We start from the raw sequence: 17,707 nt of genomic DNA on the forward strand, positions 1-17,707 counted from the left end.
TCCTGGAGTAGAGACACCAATAAATGTAACACAAAAAGCTTTAAAGACATGAAGTAAATTTCTCTGAGATTAAAAATCTGCACATTGAAAGAACATACGATGTATCAGATATTCAACACAAAACATTCAGCTGAGACAGGGTCTGGGTAAGCTCATGAGTTATAAAGCAAAAAGAAAGAATTCTTCAGGAAGAAAAGGCAAATCACCTACATGGGGAAAAAGGTCCAGCTGACCTCAAACTTCATAACAGCAAAACTTGATGCCAGGGGATAGTGAAATAATGTTACAAAGTGGTGAAGGAAAAAAAATAAAACCTAAGAATATTATACCCAGCCAAGATGTTGTACAAAGATAAAGAACAACGTGCAGACATTCTCAAGCATGGAAAAGCTCAGGAAATATAGTATTCATGACCCCTTCCTTTAAAAAAAAAAACAAAAAACAAAAGACTGACACTGAATTCTGGCCAATTATGAGGCAGAGCAAAATAAAGAACTTGCAGAAACAGCAATGGTAAAAGGCCTGGTGGTGAGCACTGAATCTATTTAAATGCTTAATTAATCTATGGGCATTAGAGGGTGCTAGAAGCCTGGGCAATGTGCAAATAGCAGGCTACAAAACTGAGGTGGTGGGCGGAAGAGAAACTGAAGTGTGAAGGTGCAGATGCCCTCAGTTTTCAATGCAAGAAGCAAGAAATACTGTTTCAAATGGAAGCACCATTTTTTAAAAAGTACAGTGATTATCTATTTTTCTTAATCTCATTTCTGAACTCTAGAAGAATCCTTTAGCAAATCAAAACCCCACAAAGGGGAAGTGGATGTGGCTCAACTGATAGAGTGTCTGCCTGCCATAAAGGAGGTCCAGGGTTCAAACACAGGGCCTCCTGCCCATGTGACAAGCTGCCTCACATGCAGTGCTGCTGCACACGAGGAGTGCCGTGCCACTCAGAGATGCCCCCTGCGTAGGGGAGCCCACACTTAAGGAGTACGCCCTGCAAGGAGAGCTGCCCCGCAAGGAAAAAGCGCAGCCTGCCCAGGAGTGGTGCCGCACACACGGAGAGCTGATGCAGCAAGATGATGCAAGAAAAAGAGACACAGATTCCCAGGGCTGCCAAGCATGCAAACAGACACAGAACACATAGCAAATGGACACAAGAGAGCAGATTGGGGGGCGGGGGGCGGATAGAAATGAATATAATAAATATTTAAAAAGAATAAAAACCCCGTGAAGGTTCTTTTCTACACCTTGAACCAAGGTGACAACAAAACTTTTTGCAGAGTGTGTCTTTTTAGTCTAAATTCTATGTAAGGAGAAAAACTTTAGAAGAAAGCATTAACTAGTTATTTTTAGCAGCCCTCAATTCAGCATATAGCAAAGAGAAAGTAATATGCCTTTGTTCAAACTGGAGAGTTTTATGAACTTTTTCCAAACCTGCCTCCTATTAACTCACCAACTACAGAACTCAAAACGTGTACTGCCTGGTCCTAAATACACTTTTATTTATTTTTATTTTTTTATTTTTTTAAAGATTTATTTATTTATTTAATTGCCCCCCTCCCCCGGTTGTCTGTTCTCTGTGTCTATTTGCTGAGTCTTGTTTCTTTGTCCGCTTCTGTTGTTCTCAGCGGCACAGGAAGTGTGTGTGGCGCCATTCCTGGGCAGGCTGCTCTTTCTTTTGTGCTGGGCGGCTCTCCTCACGGGCGCACTCCTTGCGCGTGGGGCTCCCCTACGTGGGGGACACCCCTGTGTGGCAGGGCGCTCCTTGCGCGCATCAGCACTGCGCATGGGCCAGCTCCACACGGGTCAAGGAGGCCCGGGGTTTGAACCACAGACCTCCCATGTGGTAGGCGGGCGCCCTAACCACTGGGCCAAGTCCGTTTCCCTAAATACTCTTTTAAAGCACCACACCAGCTGGAGTTAGCGGGTGCTTCACCACCCCGCCCCCGCCACCGCTCCTCTATTTCCAGAGCCCCTGGCTCTGAGGACCAGGCACCTGCTCTCCAGAGCCACTGAGTCCAGCAAATCCCGGTGGTGATGGACAGGTCCTCGTGGGCTGTCCAGTACCGGAGCCACAGCCACACGTGGCCATCCAGCACGTGAAGTGTGGCCGGCACGCCCTTTCAATTTTATGTAGTTAGTTCTCTAGAATTTAAATGACCACCTGTGGCAGCACATTGGACCGCTGTTCTAGAGCTTTCCGACTCAGGTGAGGGCAGTGGGTCAGCTGCACGCTCAGAAACGCAGCCCCCGCTGAACCAGAAGCTGCCTTCAGCAGGGAGCCTGGGCGCTCCCCGCCCACCGTCCCCCCTGCACCCACTCCTCTCCTCCCTCCTGGCTGACCTGGGCTGCCAGACCACCCTCCTCGAGCCGCCTGCCTCCCCCACGGCCTTCTTTTCTCTTTCCGTGTACTGCCCCCCTTGACCCCCTCCAGCCGGCTCAGCCTCCAGCCTCTGCCCTTCAGCCAGGCCCTCCCCACCATGGAGCAGTCAGACCCCCTCCCTGCCTTTTCCGCTTCTCCCCCTGGGGCCACCCTGCCTGTAGGGCCCTCCACTTCTGGGGCTCCTGCCCCCTGAGGGTGGGTGCACCCCTTGGATCCCTACAGCCTTGCTTGTGGGGGCTCAGGAAGCAGAGTGAGGCCGGTGGCTCTCGGGCTGCCCTCCTGCCGCTGCGCTGCCTGGAGGCGGGGAGGAGGCAAGACCCAAGCACCAGGGTGGGCTGGAAATGTTTGCTCTGGGTCCTGAGGCTACCGCGGTTCCTGCGGCAGCCACAGGATCTGCACCATAAAGGGAGTGGAGGGGAGCCCCCAGAACCCTGGGCTCGGCCCCCGCGCCCCTCCCCCAGGCCACAGGCCACTTTCCTCTCCTTTCCCTCCGCTTCACAGCCCTTCCTCATCCCTGCGCTTCTCTAAAACCTGAGTCTTCAAGGACACCTGCAGCCCCAGCTCGGGGTCCCCTGCCCCGGAGGAGCCGTGCGCAGGTGCGCTGCCCGGTGGAGCTGCGGCGGGCCGAGCCCTCCCTGAAGCCCGCCCTCCTGCCCCTGCCACCGCTCTCCTGCCCCTGCCCCGGCCCCCTGCTCTCCTGCCCCTTCCACCCCCCACCCCCCCACCCCCGCTCCCCTGCCCCTGCCCCGCGGTTCCTTCCTCCCTGGCTCAGGCTGGAACCTCAGGGTCGCCTGGCACCTTTCCTTCCCAGGCCGGGGCGAGGAGCTGACAAGCCTGGACTCCTGAAAGAGCCTCCGGACTCGGCTTCCTGTGTCCACTCCCACTTGACCCACGCACGCAGCCGCTCTATCAGTTGAGCCACATCTGCTTCCCAGCATTTGGTTTTGTTAGTCTTTTTTTTTTTTTTTTTTAACAATTTTGGTCAGTGTATTAGTCAGAGTTCTCTAGGGAAGCAGAATCAACAAGAGATATCCATCAATAGCGTGTGATTCTATCAGAGCCTCACGCAGCAGTGGGGATGCACAAGTCCAGGTTCTGCAGGCAGCTGCAACCAGGGGCTGCAGTAAAAGTCCAGTGAAGGTTCTTGACGAGTTCTGGGAGATGCTGGCTGTCCAAAGGCAAGCTGGGAAATTCTCTTTCAATGCTGGAATCACTTCCCCTTTTAAGGCATTCAATTGATTGGGTTAAGCATCACTCATTGCTGATGGCAATCTCCCTGACTGATGTAATTACAACCAGCTACCTATGATTTACCACTGCAGTAAAGTCAATGGTGACTAAAGTCCATAAATGCCCTTGTATCACAGCCCAGTGCTTGCTTGACCAAACAGCTGGGCATAATTACCTGGCTGAGTTGACATAATAGCCTAACCATCACAGTTCCTAAGCATGATCTTTAGTTTATATTATGGTTTACATTTTGCACTGCACAATTTTATAGGTTTTGACAAAATGTGTAATGGTCTGCATCGGTCATTGCAATGTCATGCAGAACAATTCCAACGTCCCGATAATACCCCATGTTACACCTGTTCTTCCCTCTCCCTCCCCTCAGAACTTCCGGTGATCACTGCCTTTATATCAAAGTTACAAGTTCTAACATTACTAGAATTATAAGTCAACTTTAACTCATAGTTGCATGCCCCTCCTATGTTTGTTCATTCCTCAGTCTTGAGGATTTTGTGATGGTGATGGCCACTCTGCTTCCGATTGAGAGGGAGATTAGATCCCATGAGGCAGATGGATGGAATTGTCTTGCTTGCAGTTGTGGATATTCTGTTTATTGGGATGGGCATTGTCCATCATCATCCTTTTGCTAGTTGTCCTGGGCGAGCTTGAAGAACTGGAGAGCAGGTGTTGGCAGCACTTCTGCTGAGATTCAGGGCTCAACGGGCACATGAGCAGCTGGAAGATTTGAGTCTCTGGGACCCATATTTAATGGGTATTGTGCTGATTATAGGTTCAGATAAAAGGAACATAAGAAACATGGGTAGGAAAATTATAAATAAGTCCAACTCTGATACACTGGGAGGACATGTTGTAACATATTCTAAGGTAAGGCCACTGACAGGGTTCCGAATTCCTGGGGTTGTCTGCCTATAGTGTCCAGATGTCTCTAGAGCTCTCACCCCCCTGCTTGAGGCCCCAGTTACCATGGCAGTCAGTGAGAGTCTCCTAAGATGAGCATAAGCTTAACCTCTTGAATAACCTCCCAACTAACTTTGAAATCTGTTTGCCATAAATGTATTTAGTATTTTCCCCTTTTGATCAAGATCTTTTTCCAAGTGTATCTCTAGGTGGTGCTCAGTGCCAGGGAGTCTCATCCCTGGGAGTCATGTCCCGCACTGGGGAGAAGGTAGTAGGTTTATATGCTCAGTTTGGCTTAGAGAGAGGCCATGTTTGAGCAACAAGGCTTTCAGGATCTTAATCATATTAGATGAGGGGACTCACAAATTGTCTAGCACCTGCTTCCGGGCCTGTGGTCCCCCTTGGGCCACCACTGGTCTGCCCTGCCTCACAAGGCTCCTTGAAAGAGCCGTCCAGTCTCTCACGCCCCTCCTGCTCTGACAGGTTTCCACGCCTCTCATCCTCCAAAACCTCTTCTGAAAATGCCAGCGTGCTTTTCAATCTATGGACCCTTCTCTAGCATGGCCCTGAGGTGGGCAAAACGGTCCCCGAAAGTGTCTACCTGTGAAAAGCTGCCTTACAAGGCCGCATGCACTTTGCAGATGTGATTAAGACTACGGAGGTGGGGAAGTGGATTTGGCTCAACTGATGGAGCGTCTGCCTACCACATGGGAGGTTCAGGGTTCACATCCAGGACCTCCTGACCCGTGTGGTGAGCTGGGCCATATGCTGTGCTGAGGTATGCAAGGAGTGCCGTGCCATGCAGGGGTGTCCCCCACGTAGGGGGGCCTCATGTGCAAGGAGTGTGCCCCTCATGGAGAACCACCCTGCACGAAAAAAACACAGCCTGCCCAGGAGTGGCGCCACACACACGGAGAGCTGATGCAGCAAGATGACGCAACGAAAAGAGACACAGATTCCCGGTGCTGCCAACAAGAACGCAAGTGCACACAGAAGAACACAGCGAATGGACACAGAGCAGACAATGGGGAGGTGGGGGGAAGGGGAGGGAAATAAATAAAATACATTAGGGGAAGCGGACTTGGCCCAGTGGTTGAGGAGTCCATCTACCACATGGGAGGTCCAGGTTTCAAACCTCGGGCCTCCTTGACCCGTGTGCAGCTGGCCCATGTGCAGTGCTGATGTGCACAAGGAGTGCCCTGCCACGCAGGGGTGTCCCCGTGTAGGTAGCCCCACGTGCAGGGAGTGCTCCCTGTAAGGAGAGCTGCCCAGCGAGAAAGAAAGTTCAGCCTGCCCAGGAATGGCACCGCACACACGGAGAGATGACTCAACAAGATGACGTAACGAAAAGAAAGAGAGTCCCATGCCGTTGACAACAGAAGTGGACAAAGAAGAACACGCAGCAAATAGACACAGAGAACAGACAACTGGGGCAGGTGGGGGGGGTGGGAGAAATAAATAAAATAAATACATCTTTTAAAGAAATTAAAAAATAAATAAATAAAATAAAATACATTAAATTAAAAAAAAAAAGGATTACAGAGGCAGGCAGGTGGGTTAGCAAAGGAGACCCTGAGGGGCCACCCACCCTGGATTTCTCAGAAGCAGGAGCTTTCTCTGGCAAGAGGCAGACAGATGTGTCAGGAGAAGTGAGGGATGGACTCAACTCTCACTGTGAGAGGGCGTCACATGGAAGGAACGTGGGTTCCACCCTGGGGCACAGTCACACAAAACCAAATTCAGCCCACAGCCGAATCACACAGAGTCCACAGAGAAGACTTTGATTTTGACCAGGTGGTACTCTGAGCAGAGAAGTCCGATTTTCTAATGGTCAGGACTATGAGGTAGTGAAGGGGTGTTGTCTGAACACAGCAAGTGTGTGGTAGCTCTCCGTGGCAGCAGTGGAGAACCAGCCGGTCCTCGCCGTCTTTCTTTAAATTTTTATATATTTCTTTATATATATTTATTTATTTTTAATTCTCCTTTTTTTAAAGATACATAGATCACAAAAATGTTACATTAAAAAATATAAGAGGTTCCCATTTACCCACAGCCCACCCTACCCACTCCTCCCACATCAACAACCTCTATTATCAGTGTGGAACATTTATTGCATTTAGTGAATACATTCTGGAGCACTGCTGCACCACATGGATAATAGTTTACCTTGTAGTTTACACTCTCCCCCAGTACATTTAGTGGGTTATGACGAGATATATAATGTCCAGTATCTCTCCCTGCAATATCATTTAGGACAACTCCAAGTCCCAAAAATGCCCCCACATCACATCTCTTCTTCCCTCTCCCTGCCCTCAGCAACTACTGTGGCCACTGTCTCCACATCAGTGATACAGTTTCTTCCATTGCTAGAGTCACAATAGTTCTACAGTAGATACCAGAAGTACACTCTAATCCATATTTTATTCCTCCATCTTGTGGACCCTGGGATGGTGATGTCCACTCCACCTCTAAATTGAGAGGGGCTTAGATCCCACATGGTTGATGGATGTGATTCTCCTGCTTGCAGCTGTAGGCACTCTCAGTTCCCTGATATGGTGGTTGACCATCTTCACCTCCCTGTTAGCTGACCTGGGTAAGTCCAACGAACCAGAGACTAGGAGCTGCAACTCTGCTGAGGCTCAGGGCCCAGCTGGCACATAGTCCAGAGATTCAAGTCTCCTGGGTATACACCAACCCCAGTGCCAACCCCAGGTTCAAAAAAAGTGACAGAAGAGGCATGTGTAGAAATGTTTCAGTATCTGTACATTGGCTGGAGCAAGTATAACATGAACGTGTAAAAAGATCGTTGCTGGAGGGAAGCGAACGGCTCAACTGATAGAACATCCACCTACCATATGGGAGGTCCAGGGTTCAAACCCAGGGCCTCCTGACCCATGTGGTGAGTTGGCCCACATGCAGTGCTGATGTGCACAAGATGTGCCGTGAGGTGGGGTGTCCCCCACATAGGGGAGCCCCACATGCAAGGAGTGTGCCCTGCAAGGAGAGCTGCTCCGCATGAGAAAAAGTGCAGCCTGCCCAGGAGTGGCACCACACACACACAGAGCTGATGCAGCAAGATGACACAACAAAAACAGGCAAAGATTCCCGGTGCTGCTGACGAAAATGCAAGTAGGCACAGAAGAACACACAGTGAATGGACACAGAGAGCAGACAATGGTGGGGGGCAGGGGGAGGGAAAGAAAAAAAAAGTCCTTGATGGAGAAGCGGGTAAAGTGTTTGATGTTGCATATACAGGAGTCCCCTATATCATATATGTGACTTTACTATGATCTAAAACTTTTTTGAAGACAAAATTTAAAATTAAAAAAAAAAAAAGATGTAGATACCAAGGAAGGAATGAAAGAAATTGCCTTGCCACTGTACATACAGGGCAACACCTATTACAGTGATGAAAGGCAAATAGTCAAAAACAAAGTTTTATGGTATTTTTCATTTCTTTAATACCCCAATTTATTTTTACTTCATTCTAGTTTTTCTAAATTAGTATGTATTCTATTTCTAATCTTTAAACCCAGCATTACTACTTCATTTCCCCGTATCTTTCTTGGTCAAGTGACTTTCTCCCTGTCGGCAGTCTGCAAGCGGCCTCGGGGGGTGCTCCTGGCTGGCTGCCCATCTTGGCCTCCTGGGCTGGTCTCGCTGCACCTTTCCAACCTCTGGGACCGGCAGGTCAGAGGCCCCGTGGTGCCTCCCCTTATCCTCCCGGTGAGGTTGTCAGAGCCAGGGTTTCTTGCCCCTTCTTCCACGAGAACCCAGCCTTGGGCAGCCGCCTCCCTTTCTCTGAGCGGCCCCAGCAGTTCTGACATTTTGGCCTCTGTTCCCTTCTACACTCTTAAAAATTATTGAGGGGGAAGCGGTGGTGGCTCAAGCAATTGGGCTCCTGTCTACCATATGGGGGGTACCAGGTTTGGCTCCTGGGGCCTCCTGGTGAAGGCAAGCTGGCCCGTGCCAGGAACTGACGCAACAAAGTAACGCAAAAAAAAAAAGACCCAGGGGAAAGACAATGAGAGACGCAACAAACCAGGAGCTGAGGTGGCTCAAGTGACTGAGTGCCTTCTCCCACGTTGGGGGTCCTGGGATCGGTTCCCAGAGTCTTCTAAAGAGAAGATGATAAGAGAAGACAAGCAGACACAGGAAAACGTGCAGTGAATGGACACAGAGAACAGAGAGAGCAGGTGGTGGTGGCGGGACTAAAGAAAAAAAAAATTATTGAGGGCTCCAAAGAGCTTTTGTATCTGTCAATAATAACCATGTTTGAGAGAACCAGCAAGATGGCGGCAGAGTAAGGAGCTCCTAGAGTCAGCTCCTGCTAAGGGCAGTTAGCAAACACCCAGAGCTCTCTGGAGCTGCTGAAGCACCTGTGCGGGGGCTCCAGGAGGCCAGAAGAGCATCCTGCCACATCCCTGAAGGAAAGGAAGGAGGAGACTGCCCATCTGCCGAGAAGACTCGTAAGTAGAGGCTCCACACCAGAGAGGCCATTGTCCATCCTCCATTGGAGGCCCAAGTTACCTCAGGAGCTGTTCCGTGGCTGGAATTGGAAGCTCCACTTTCCCAAAATGGGGGAAGAAGAGACGGTTGAGCACCAACTTCAGCTACTGATGAGGAAATTCAGCTGCTACAGTATGGTCCTGAGAACAGCTAAGGTTTGAGCCTGTCCAGGTCAGAAAAAGGCCGGGAGCTGCCATCTTAACTCCACGCCTGGCATGAGGAGAAGCGGGGCGGACTGAGAATCCCAGTGCTGGTGGGACCGGCTTCTTCCCATTCAGATCTTATTGCAGCTCCAGCCTAGGCCCCAGTGCCACCTCCAGCAGGGAGGAAGCTGCGGGGACCTGCACCAGCCTTTCCAGGAAATTACCGGCCAAGCCACAGAGGCTGGTGATTGTCCTACTCTGGTGGCACGAGCCGCCCCAGGAGCTGCTCTGTGACAGGAATTGGAAGCTCCATTTCCCAGAAACGGGGGAGGAGCAGACGGTTGGCAGCCGATTTTGGCTACTGATTGGGAGACTTGGGTGGGTAAGAGATAACCCTGGGAACAGCTGGGGTGAGAACCAGCCCAAGTCAGAAAGAGGCCAGTAGCCGCCATTCTGACTCCACCCCCAGCCTGAGGGGCAGCCGGGCTGACTGAAACTCCCAGTGTCCGTAGGAACCAGCTTCTTTCACACAGATCAGCCTGCAGCCCCAGCCTAGGCTTCAGCCCTGCCCCTGGTGGGGAGGAAGATGAGGAGCCCTGCACCAGCCAATACAGATAACTGCAGGGAACTTTGGTTGGAAGAGAGTGAAAATCAGAAGTCTACCAGGGCAACTGCGGTCATCTTGGACCTGCACTGCATAGACTGCTGCCCGCACCTGCAGCTCCGTCCCCGCCCCAGGCAGGGGAGAAAGGGTGTGAGGCTTCATCAGTCTCTCTGGGCAACTACAGTCTAGGCCTGCACGTGGATTATTCCACACAGCTGTGCCTCTGTCCTACCCCTGGCAAAGGAGAAAGTTGGAATAAGCTTCATTGGTCCCTGGCGCAATGAGGGCAGCTTGAGCCTCCACAATTTACAGCACCAACTACATGCTTGGCTCCTACTGCACAACCAGCAAGAAAGAAATGATAGGAAGCCCTAAACTAAAGAGAAAAACTGCACCCAGAATAAATACTCTAGTAAGCCAGATGCCAAGACACCAACAAAAAACTACAATCCACACCAAGAAGCAGGAAACTATGGCCCAATTAAAGGAACAAGAGAAAACTCCAGAGGACATAAAGGAGTTGAGACAACTCATCATAGATGTTCAAACAAATCTTAAAAAATTCAACGAGATGGCTAAAGAGATTAAGGATATTAAGAAGACATTGTATGAGCACAAAGAAGAATTTGAAAGCATACATAGAAAAATCACAGATCTTATGGGAATGAAAGGTGCAATAAATGAAATTTAAAAAACATTGGAATCATATAATAGCAGATTTGAGGAAGAAGAAGAAAGGATTGGTGAACTTGAAGAAATGGCCTCTGAAAGTGTACATACAAAAGAACAGATGAAGAAAAGAATGGAAAAAATTGAACAAGGTCTCAGTGAGCTAAATGACAGCAAAAGACATGCAAACGTATGTGTCATGGGTGTCCCATAAAGAGAAGAGAAGGGAAAAGGGGCAGAAGGAATATTTGAAGAAATAACAGTAGAAAATTTCCCAACCCTATTGAAGGACATAGATATCCATGTCCAAGAAGCACAATGTACTCCCATCCAAAAAAATCCAAATAGACCAACTCCAAGACACATACTCATCAGAATGTCAAAGTCCAAAGACAAAGAGAGAATTCTGAGAGCAAGAGAAGAACAATGCATAACATATAAGGGATACCCAATAAGATTAAGTGCTGATTTCTCACCAGAAACCATGGAGGCAAGAAGACAGTGGTCTGATATATTTAAGATTCTACAAGAGAAAAACTTCCAGTCAAGAATCTTATATCCAGCAAGACTGTCTTTTAAAAACGAGGGTGAAATTAGAATATTCACAGATAAACAGAAACTGAGAGAATTTCTAAGCAAGAGACCAGATTTTCAGGAAATATTAAAGGGTGTGCTAGAGCCTGAAAAGAAAAGACAGGAGAGAGGTCCTAGAAGAAAGTCTAGAAATGAAGATTATATCAATGAAAGTAACTAAAAGTATCAAAAGACTGATGAAAATAAAATATGACAAATAAAACTCAAATAAGAATAAACTTAACCAATGATGTAAAGCACTTGTATTCAGAAAACTGCAACTCAGTGTTAAAACAAATCAGAAAAGCCCTAAATAACTGGAAGAATATTCCATGCTCATGGATTGGAAGACTAAATATCATCAAGATGTCAATTCTTCTCAAATTCATATACAGATTTAATGCAATCCTGATAAAAATTCCACCAGCATTAAAGAAAAAATTGAAAACACAATCATTAAATTTATTTGGAAGGGTAAGGAGTCCTGAATATCCAGGAACATCACGAAAAGGAAAAGTGAACCCTCATCTCCAGACTTTAAATCATAATACCTACCTATAGTGGTAAAAACAGCATGGTACTGGCCTAAAGACATACACAATAGACCAACAGAACCAAATTTATGGTTCAGAAACAGACCCTCACAGGTATGGTCAAGCGGCACCGACACCCCGGCATGGGGGGGGTGGGGCGGCACAAGCGCTGATGCACCCACCACAGCTGTTCTGGTGAATGGTTGTCTGAAAAATGTCTTTATTTCATTTTTATTTTTGAGGCAATATTTTCCCTGAACAGCAGTATTCTTGTAGTTATAGTCTAATTTCTCTCTCTTTTGGCTCCTGACAGTGTTTGGAAACTGTCTCTCAGTCCTTTCAAAGTCATCTGCCAGTGTTGCTGGCTACTTTAGAGATGCCCTTCCCCTCCGGTGTTCTGCAACTGCAGATTTGTACGTGTGTGTTTCTTCTTAAGTGGCCCATCTTGGGATTTTGGGTGGAACTTGGATCTGAGGGTTGATATATTTCATCTGTTCTAGAACATTTTCAGATATTGCCTCCTTACTTACTTATGGCCTCTGCCCTTCCCCTTTTCTAGAAGTCTACTAGAATTTCTCACTCTATTCTCCATGTCTCTTAATCTCCTTCCCTTAATTGCCCTTTTAGTCTTTCCGTGCTACATTCTGGATGATCTAACATTTTCCACTCTGCTAAATCTGTCTTCATTTGTGTCAAATCTGCTCTGAAACCCATCCATTAGATTTTTAAATTTTAATATTGCATTTTTAATTTCTGAAAGCTCTTTTTGTTCTTTATTGAATCTGTTCACTTTTAAAAATATATATTTATTTCTCTCCCAGCTTCATTCTTTGAGTTCACTGTCCACTCTCTGTGTCTGCTCATCTTCTTTTTAGGAGGCACCAGGAACCGAAGGTGATATCCCCTATGTGGGAGGGAGGGGCACAAGTGCTTAAGCCACCTCCATTCCCTGCTTGTTGTCTCTCTCATTGTGTTTCCGTGTTCCATCATTTTGTTGCATCATCTTATTGTGTAAGCTCGCTGTCTTGCTCATCTTCTTTAGGAGGCACCGGGAACCCAACCAGAGACCTCCCATGTGATAGGCAGTTGCCCAAATGCTTGAGACACATTCACTTCCCTGCTCAGTCATTTTTTGTAGTTTCTTTTTCCCTGCAGATATTGTCAAGCTTGGCTTTAGTTTCTCTGAACACAGTGAGTGTGACTGTCCCGTTGTGGACACTAAAATCTTTGGGGATCTATATCCATTGCCTTTTCTTCTTTTGTCTCTCCCTCATGGTGACTTATTTCCTTCCATGTTTGGTTGCTTTTGACTGTGTGATGCTCTATGTCCTTGAAAAATCATTTAAGGAACTTCTTTGATGCCTAGGAGGAAGATGGGTCCCCCAGATTTGTGTTTGCTTCTCTCAGTGCCTGAGGGAGCTATATTCCCCATTTGCTTTAAACTAAAATTATGACTTGAATTTTTTTTGAATGATCCAGGTGATTTGAATCTGGGCTGCAAATTCATGTAAGAGCAGATTTATGAGAATAACTGCTCCTGTCAACTCCACCCTCTTGCTCAAGGCCACGATATTGTAGACTCCTGGGGTTCATATTTAGATTTGCTTATGGTTCACACTTTTGTTAATTGAGTAGCCCTTTGAGGTCCCAGATTCATAGGGAGATGGTCTCCCATCAGATGCCCCACCGTGGGCCAGGCCTGAGCTCTTATTTCCTTCCTTCCTCTTTCCCCCTAAAAAAGGAGCTCTGTTTTTTGGAGCCAGCATGTATACTCAAGACAAAGCTGTCCCTTACCTCGGCTTACTGCTCCAGATTCCCACCTTCACCTAGATTTGGGGCTGATGTTCCTTGCTATCTTGTCAGGTCTTCAATGCTTTAAAGTATTTTAATTGGCATTTTCTCAGCAGAGGCAGAAGGGGGTGGTCAGGTGTGCAGATGTTGGGGTGGTGAGCAGGTAGTTGTCAGGGCTCTCGACTTTGTTCATTCCGAAACTTGTCTCTCCCTGAAGAGGGAGGGGCTTCGCCTTCGAGTGGGATCCACCGCCGTGGCTGAGCTGAGCTTGTGTGCTGAGGAGTCACAGATGTTGGACTTAGCTCCTAGGCTGCACTCAGCTGATTGGCGGGTGACGGTTTGAATTTGGTGAATCTCTAAAAAAGATTATGCTCTTAAACTAACCTCCTCCTGTGGGCGTGGTACCCTTTGGTCGCCTTAGACTCACTTGAGATCACTTGGTTAGACTGCTTTAGATTGGACTTCATAAGTGAGGTGTGACTCAGCTGGAGCTTCCTTTTTCCTGGGCTTCATGTAAACAGAGACAGAGACACAGACACAGAGAGAAAGTAACCTGCCATGCCGATCCTGCCCTGTGAGAGGACTGCAGGAAACCAGAGACCCCGAGGCTGAGAGAGGTCCCGGAGCCTGGACCCAGCAGAGCGCAGAGGCTCGGAAGGAGGCCCCGAGGGGCTGGGCCCGCGCAGCAGCTCGAGGCTGAGGCTCCAAGCCCTGGTGTCGCCTGATGGCCGCGTGGCAGGACGCCAGGATCACCAGCAGCTGACTTTGGGGAGAAAGCATCTCTGGTGGTGCCTTGATTTGGCCTCAGAACTGTAAGCTTTTACCCCAAAGTAAACACATTTCCTTTGTAAAAGCCAACCCATTTCTGGAACTCTGCGTCTGCAGTCATTTGGCAAACTAAGACACTGACCCCTGGAAACTTCTGTATGTAAACAAAGGAAAGGATGGTCAGAAAGCAACACCCTTTCTCCTGGGCTTGGAAGCAAGGAAGAGGACGGGGAGTGGAAATCCTGCAGTCGGAAAAGCAGACTGCAAGGTGACAGAGAACTTGAAGGTGGGTGGTGGAGAGAGGTGCAACCTGCCAGGTCCCCAGTCTAGAGATGTCAGTAAGAACCAACGACAGCCAATAGAAGAGGATCAGAATTCCTAGGTGAAGAATGCTCATGAGAAAGAAGAGGCCATGGCCAGAGCTCAGCAGTCGTTGCAGGCCATGCAGAATGGGGGTGGGAACAGAGTACATTTTCCAAATGATCAAATGGGAGCTCTAGCTTATCCTGTCCCAGCTTACTTTTTAAGTCTCACACTGGTAGAATTATGCTGGGGCCAAATTCAGTGAGCCACTGTAGCAGTTTAATATGGTTATAAATTCCAAACATAGGTATTGGATTATGTTTGTAATCTGGTCTGTACCTGGCCATGATTAAGTTATGATTAGGGCTTTGATCGGGCCACGTCGTTAGTCCCCACTCTTGGTGGTTGGGTCTCACAGATAAAAGACATGGCAAAGGACAGAGGCTTTTGAGGTTGGAGTTTTGATGTTGGAGTTTGATGCTGAAGCCTTAAGCTGGAGCCCCGGAAAGTAAGTAGAAGCAGAGGAAACAGAAGCAAGCCTTGGGAAGAGAGGAGCCCTGACCACAAAGAGAAGCAAGATCCTGGAAGGAGGAGCCCAGGAAGCCTGAGCCCTCGTAGGCGTCGGCAGCCATTTGCTCCAACATGTGAAAATAGACTTTGGTGAGGGAAGTAACTTATGCTTATAGCCTAGTATCTGTAAGCTCCTACCCCAAGCAAATACCCTTTATAAAAACCAGCCAATTTCTGGTGTTTTGCATCAGCGTCCCTCTGGCTACTAACACAGCCCCCATCGCCAAGTTCCTCCTCCACCAGCAGTAGTGAGCCGCCATTGCTAGGTTCTTCCTAGATCAGCAGCCCACTGAGCGCCTGTTTCTTTTAATCCTTCTGATAAGGAAATAATGACATTTCAGCTTAAACTTACTTAAAGTACAGGTGTAAAATAAGAAAGTACTAAGGTTTAGATTTAGGTGTCACATTTAAGACTAGTTGTCAATTGGTCTGAAAAAATTAATTTGGGAATTAATTTCTTTATGTCAAACTGCAAATGTAGAAAATATGATTAGACTTCATCTCACTTGTTTTCTATGTAGTGTGCAGTATGATGTAATGGTAGGGTCAGTGCAACTTAAAATAACTAAACCATTGATTGTACCTGATATTAACTGTTCTTAATGGACTAACTCAAGTGAAACCACTCAAGTTTAGATGTGGGAAATGACAAAGCAATCTTTTTCTAAAGCTTGTTGGAGGAAACTACTAATTTAAAATGATCATTCAGGAATCAGTGGATTTACTTGTTAAAAGATAGATAGTGAAGCCAATTACAAACATTTAGCTAAGGCATAGAGGGATAGAGAACTAACAGAACACTTGAAAGTTTAATGTCCTGTAAACATCCGAACAATAGTCCAACAACTTGATGTACAGCCTGAAGAAAATGTGAATTTTCCTTCATGAATAGTTACCTTTTAATGAATTTACAGTGGTGGCTGTGGAAAGGACACTAGGGGCATATTAGAATGAGGCACAGTACACCCTTATGGCCCTGTTCTTACCACAGTGGTTAGGTGTCAGCCAACAAATGCTCCAAAACCACTTTTTGGAACAATATTTGGTGGTCCATGAGTAGCTTACAAAACATTTTCTGTATACTAGCAATGCACAAAATCAGCCCTGCAGAGGTTGGCGGTAAGTGGGGAACTGTATAACATGAAAGTTTTATGTACGCAGGAAAGAAAGAGCCGTGTAAATACATGTAATAAACTTATAGGATATGTAAAGTTTTATTGGCCTTTATTCTCATACTAAATAGAATATTTTAGTATAAATTTGCTAAATATAAGACCATGGGTAGCCATGGGGGCTGCTGGGTGTGGGGAACGGGAGGAAGAGATGAGATGTGGAGGCGTTTTCGGGACGTGGAGTTGTCCTGGATAGTGCTTCACGGACAATTACGGGACACTGTAGATCCCCCCAGGGCCCACTGGATGGAACGTGAGAGAGTCTGGGCTATGATGTGGACCATTGACTATGGGGTGCAGTGATGCTCAGAGATGAACTTACCAGGTGCAATGGATGTATCACGATGATGGGAGAGAGTGTTGCTGTGGGGGGAGTGGGGGGCGGGGGCGGTGGGGTTGAATGGGACCTCATATATATTTTTTAATGTAATTAAAAGATAATAATGGGAAACGGACTTTGGCCCAGTGGTTAGGGCGTCCGTCTACCATATGGGAGGTCCGCGGTTCAAACCCCGGGCCTCCTTGACCCGTGTGGAGCTGGCCATGCGCAGTGCTGATGCGCGCAAGGAGTGCCGTGCCACGCAAGGGTGTCCCCCGCGTGGGGGAGCCCCACGCACAAGGAGTGCGCCGTGAGGAAAGCCGCCCAGCGTGAAAAGAAAGAGCAGCCTGCCCAGGAATGGCGCCGCCCACACTTCCCATGCCGCTGACGACAACAGAAGCGGACAAAAGAGACAAGACGCAGCAAATAGACACCAAGAACAGACAACCAGGGGAGGGGGGGAAATTAAATAAATAAATAAATCTTTAAAAATAAATAAATAAATAAATAAATATTTAAAAAAAAGACCATGTACTGTTTTTTATACTATAGCCTAATTTTAAAGGTTCAGATTAATTTGTTTTTAAAGTTTGCCCTTGTGATATAGGTATACGTATATTTTAATTGGTTTGGTTGTTAACTTTTTTCAAACGAGATCCTAGTGTAGGAAGTTTTATATTGTAATTGAAAAGATTTAAGCTACTAAAACACTTCCTATTTTTAAGAGATGTGAAATGCAGTACAGGACTATTTTTTTCCCCTTAAACCCAAAAATGAGTATTAAAGATTCCCTTCAACCTTGAAGATCCATTTTGACTTTGACCAGTTTTTATAACCTATGATAGTTTATTGTGTGATGCCAGTGTATTCTCTTTTCTATCACGTGCCACCCAAGGACCACTTATACAAAATATGTAATTTCTTGCGTAGTATCTTGGTAACATGTTTAACCTATCTTAAGGGTAAATGTTAAAGATTAAACAACAGTTAACCCGATAGTGAGTCGACAAAGTGAGAAGGGGAGTTTCCTATTTTCTAACTGTGCAGCTCTTTTTGATATTTGTAAGCAGAATGGCTAGGTTATTATTTCTCCAAATTAGTTCAGATGACATAACTTTGCCCCAGGTCTAATACTGATCTCCTAAAGACAAATTTATGTAGTACTTAATGTACAATTAAGAGTTTGAAGCATGAAATTAACGCCCCCCCCCCAATTTTTCAATTG

Source organism: Dasypus novemcinctus, chromosome 21 (genome assembly GCF_030445035.2).
Source record: "Dasypus novemcinctus isolate mDasNov1 chromosome 21, mDasNov1.1.hap2, whole genome shotgun sequence".
NCBI lineage: Eukaryota > Metazoa > Chordata > Mammalia > Cingulata > Dasypodidae > Dasypus > Dasypus novemcinctus.